Raw genomic sequence first — 5863 nt, 5'->3', positions numbered from 1 at the left:
CCCCCAACAACTGAAAACTCTGAAAAGGCTTCCTCCTATCCTGGACCTCTGCAGAAGGCCAGCCAGTCACAATCACTTGCCTAATTCATCAGATTTCTACTGTTCCAGATCACACACTGTATCCAGCTCACCACCTCCTCACTGTGCTCCCTGAGCTGTGCCTCTGGGTAACGTCCCCACACTAGTTATGGCTGGGTTCTTTTTCCCCAGTCGTTCTAGGAGACCTCAGCTGAATGATCCTTCTCATCCACCATCTTGCTCCACCCTCTCATTTAACATTTCTTTAATGGCATTATATCATCAACACAACAAAGGCAGAATAAACAACTGGAATAAGTTATCATCTAACATGTCTACACTGACAACATTTAATTTGACAATGAATAAACCATAATTATATACATATATAAATAAAACACAACGTGTTATATTTGGTTTTATAAAGTACTAGACTCTGATTATTTTGGCTGGGGAAAATAAAGCATGCAATGTGCTATGAAGAAAGAAAAAAAAAACAAACAAGAGTCTAAGATTTCCATTTAGCTCAAAGCAGTTAAAATAGTTATCATTCAGTAAGATAGGAAGATAGCTCTCAAGAGCTTACCTTAACTAAAATGGTGGAAAATTTCTTACACCCCCAACTCTTAGATCAGTGTTTTTTGTTAATTAATGGCAGAAAGTACAATTTTTTAAATTTAGTTAAAATCAACTTAAAGGAATTCTATGAGCAAAGTATACGCAGCAGTAAATGTAAACTACATGGTATGTGTTTCTAAGGGCATATGCTACTAAAAAGGTAGAGACAAGTCATTAATACATATGAAAACTACTGGGAAGAACAATATGTAATTGATGCTATAATGGAGATATTACTCAATTTACTAGAGGAACACAGAGGATCAACATAAATTAACTGGAAGACTAGAGAAATTTTTATAGATGAAGGAATCTTTCACTTGGGCTTTAAAGTAAATAAGTTGTTTTTTTTTTAGGACAGATGATGAACATTCTGGATAAATGGCATATCAGAGGTAAAGTTTTCTCCCCATCAGAAAAATGAAAGTATAGGCCAGGTGTGGTGGCTCACACCTGTAATGCTAGCACTTTGGAAGGTTGAGGAGGGAGGATCACTTAAGACCAGGAGTTTAAGACCAGCCTAGTCAACACTGCAAGAACCTGTCTCTACAAAAAATTAAAAATTAGCTGGGCATGACAGTGCATGCATGTAGTGCCAGTTACTCATGAGGCTGATACAGGAGGATCCCTTGAGCCTAGGAGCTAAAAGCTGTGTGAGCTATGATTGTGCCATTACACTTTAGCCTGGATAACAGAGCAAGACTCTGTCTCAGAAGAAAAAAACAAATAAAGTCTAGTTTAAATGCATGAGATGAGTAAGTAGGAGATAAGGATGTACAGGCAAGAGAAGCCTCCTGCTTTAAAAGCTACATTGACTCTGGACTTTACTTTGAAAAAAGGAAACCAATGACAATTTTTAAGCACAGGACTGACTCAATCACAGGAGAACTTTATAATAAAGTTCTTTAATATAAGTCCTTTGCTCTTTTGTGCAAATAAATATTAAATATATTACTGACATGCTTTCACAGAAAGGCTCATCCATACCTGCTGGTGCAATAAGAATGTTACAATGAAACTGTGAATCCTCTCAAATATAATGAGATGACTGTGAGTAATAATTATCTACTGAGGTTGGTAGAACACCTGTGAGGGTTGCCAGCTCACACAGCACAATGCAGAAACTAATCATAACATTCTCTGAAACCACAGAAAACTAATGAAGGTTTACACTTACAAAATAATAGCTAGAGAAGAGGAGCATTTTCATTTTTCTTTTCTTTTTTTTTTAGGGGAGAGCACAAATTCTGTCCCCCACTACCACAAATTACTCAGTTGAGTTTCCCACATTTGAAGAAATTACAGGAGTTAGTACGTCTGTAGTTCCATGGCTAAGTCTCATCCTGGGAAAACCACCTTAGTGACCATGGTATCTCCTTCCTCACTCCCATGAGGAGTATTTTCTAATGTTAATACTTAACATCTTCAAAAACCTGGACAAATGAATATGTATGTTAAGGAGCACTCAAAACAAATCTATAAAATGTCTAGGACTCCTTTAAATTAGTAATGTAAAGACATCAAATTAAAACAATAAAGTTATTTTTATAAAATTTATGTTATTTCATTGCATTAAATATTTTCAGTGTAACAAATGGAAAAAAGATGCATCAGTAATCATTTAATAATTACTGTGATAGTAATTGTGCTAATCATTCGACACACACCCCCTTTTTTTTATTCTATGGATACAAAAAGAAAGCATTTCCCAGCTCCCTTTGCTTAGGAAAAGCCTCTGAGCTGAAGCCAACAGAATATGAGTAGAAGTGATACTCCACACTCCCAAGTCTGGCTCCTAAAACCTCCTTATTCTCTCTCTCTTTACTTGCCTGCTGGACAGATACAAAAATATCCAATGGAATGCTCTGAGGGCCCTTGAAGATTAAAAAAGAAAACAGAACAAAAAACATATGATGGAAGGAGATTGGATTCCCTGAATGACTGTGTAAAGGACAGACTTTCCTCTTACCTCCTAGTGATCCTCATTGGATTATGATACGAGCTAGAAATAAAAGCTGCTAGATTTCGGATTGATTTTTGTAGGAGTTATCACACCCTGACTATTATAGGCTTCCAAAACTTTGTATTTAAAAAGAAGAAGCTATATAATTCATATTTTAATCCTCCTCAAAGCACTTCACTAAAACATTACACTATAAAAATAATCAAGTTTCTAGTACAGTAAAAAGTAAAATTGAGGAGAAATGACTTAGGAAAAGGGATAGAACCACTAACCCTTACATTTTGAAATAAGGTGAGCTGATGGTTCACTAGGAATTTGGTTATTACATCATAATTTTGCTAAAGGGTGCTGCTGTCCAATGAGGGTCCAACAAAGTTTCAGGAAGAGACAAAAGGACCCTGAACACTGAATTAAGGAGCTAAATTTTCTCTAGCTTTATGAGTTGAAAAAAATGTTATTTGTAACAGTTCTGATGATGTAGATTTTTTTCTTGTATAAATTAAGTATTCTTTACCTGAAATTCCAACATTCAATGAGCATTTCCTTTGAGTGTCACATCGGGACTCATGAAAATGAGAATTGATTTCGCATTTTCAGATTAGGGATACTGAACCTGTACTTTCATATAAGTTTACTTCCATAGTTTCCCTCAATTTTCTTTATTCCTCCTTCTAATATATTTGTACTTTAAAGCTGATATTTTCTCATTATCTATGTTCAATGTATTTTATTATTATGTTTTAATAATTTCTATTTTATATGGTATTTCATACTTTTAAATTTCCTGTTTTGATCCTTTTTATTGCTTTAAGTATGAGTCCTTTTAACTGGTTATAAATTTTATCTGGGATAACATTAATTTCCAAATATATTTCTTCTGTGTTTTTTCGTTTATTTTGTTTTTTGCAGTTTTTGGCCAGGGCCAGGTTTGAACCCCCCCTTCTGGTATGTAGGGCTGGCACCCTACTCCTTGAGCCACAGGTGCCACCCTAAAGTAAGTTTTTTTAATGACCAAGTTTTTTTAATGACCAAGCATAAACATACAGATCAAAAAAATGGGCAAGAACTCAGTGAATACAAATTCCTTCCTCAATATCTGCTTACCTGAGCACTAAGGGATTCTCAGGGTCTTTTCTCAAATTATTTATTAAGATAAACTGTATTATTTCATATTATTTCCTAGCCCATATCATCATCAGACCATCCTACAATCTGCAAATGGGTCATATACAATCTAACTAGCTCTAATTCTCACAGCCCCAGAGTGAGCCCTTTGATCTGAATCTCATTCAAGATGATGTTCTTTCAGTGTGATCATTATACACATTTGTGAAATTAATGTTTAATGAAGGTCTACTATGCACCAGACACTACTGATATATCAATGAACAAAACATGGAAAAATTACTAACCTCACAGAGTCTTATTTACTATGGTGAGAGGGCACAAATAATAAACTAAAGTATCTATGATTAATTAATTTAATAGTATACTAGATGGTAATGAGCACTATAGAAATAATAGAATAGGAAAGTAAAATATGAAGTTTATAGAGAGGTTAACATTTTAAATAAGGGTATGTTAATAGAGCCCTCACAAAGATTGCCATTAGAGTCAAGACATAAAAGAACAAGGCAAGCTGTGATGATATCATAGGGAAGAGGGTTTCTAGGCAGAGGGAACAGCAAATGCCTGGGTGGGAATGTTCTAGGCAAACTTGAGAAACACAAAGAAGCTAGTGTGCCTCAGAAGTAGCAGAATGATCTGGGTTACAGGGAAAGTAAGAAGAGAGGGGGACAGAGACATACCCATGTGTCAAGTGTCTTATGAGTCACTCTAAGAACTCTGGGTTTTTCTTTAAGTAGAATGGAAAAGTCACTGAAGGATTTTGAACTGAAGAATGGCATTATATATGACTTATATTTAAAATGTTTAATTCTTGCTGCTATGTTAATATTAACCAAAGGAGAAAAAGGTAGAGCAGTTAGGAGGTTACTGCCATAAATGAGGTGAAAAGGGATGGTGGCTCAGACCATAGCAATGGGGGCATATTTGGTGAGAATTGATGAGAATCTGTATATTCAATGAATTCAGAGCAGATATGACTTACTGACAGATTAGGTGTGAGGTATGAGAGAAAGAGAGGAATCAAGGATTTTTACCTGAATAACTAGAAAGATAAAATTGGATTTACTGACATTAAAAAAAAAAACAAAAAACTAGAAGAAGGCTAGTTTGGAGAAGTACAGTATGTCCCAAAGGTCACCACACATAGGAAATTAACAAACTCATAGTATATTTTATCACATTATATACATATTTTTATATTTTAAAATTTATATACCAACATATAGAGAAATATTTGGTAAATATTTAATAAAATTTTATAACCAATATTTTGTAAATAAAGGTACATTAAGCTAAAATTTCCAAGTTTCCCTATGTAGTATATATGGTGGCAATGTTGGGATAATCAGATCCCAATGTTCTGGATTATATATGTGGTATAGTATATATGGTGGCAATGTTCTGGAGTAATCAGAAGTTAAGTCTGGGATACACTAACCTCGGGATGATTGGCAGCTAGAATTAAATGATTGGGAGTCAGACGAAAGGCATGCATAGGAAATACATATCTGGAATCATTTGTATGTAGATGGAGGGCACTAAAAGCTGTAAGATTAAATGAGATCGTGAAGACTGTGAAAATAGACAGGAAAGAGAAGAATAAGAGTTCTGGGGCATTCTGACAGTAAGAGCTCTGAAAGAAGAGAAAGATGCCACAAAGGGCTGAAAAAAAATAAACTAGTGAATGAGGAGCAAAACCAAAAGGCAGTAGTGTCATGACAGTGTCAAGCGCTGCTTGCAGGTCACGTAAAACAAGGATTGATATTTGGCCTTTGGATTTAGCAACATGGATGTCATTAGTAGCCTTGGTCAGAGCTGTTTAAGTTGAATGATGAAGGCAGAAGACTCTCTGAAAACAGGAAAACTACAGACAGTGAAGATGGAAAACTCTTTGAGACAATTTTACTGTAAAGGGAAACAGAGAAATGCAATGGTAGCTGAAAAGAAGGGAAAGTAGGATCAGAAGAGAATGTCTTTGCTTTCTGTTTTAAGATGGAAGATATAACAGCCTATTTGGAAGATGATGGGAAATAGCCATTAGAGAGGGGGGAACAAGTGATTGAGGGAATAGAATGAAGAGCCATTGAAATGATGTTCTTGAGTGCATTTGAGAAATGAAATCTAGTACACAAGTAG

General features: G+C 35.2%; 1 non-coding gene across 1 annotated transcript; it reads right to left on the bottom strand.

The window, feature by feature from the left end:
• Positions 1–1865: 1865 nt before the first annotated feature.
• On the bottom strand, positions 1866–2036 carry LOC128563071 (U1 spliceosomal RNA). The gene has a single exon (XR_008373731.1). It is a non-coding gene; the product is annotated as a U1 spliceosomal RNA (small nuclear RNA).
• Between the last annotated feature and the right edge of the window lie 3827 nt (positions 2037–5863).

The sequence above is a fragment of the Nycticebus coucang genome, chromosome 12 (genome assembly GCF_027406575.1).
Source record: "Nycticebus coucang isolate mNycCou1 chromosome 12, mNycCou1.pri, whole genome shotgun sequence".
Taxonomy (NCBI): Eukaryota; Metazoa; Chordata; class Mammalia; order Primates; family Lorisidae; genus Nycticebus; species Nycticebus coucang.
Note: the sequence above shows the minus strand (reverse complement) of the source record. Positions and strands in the feature narration are given on the sequence as shown.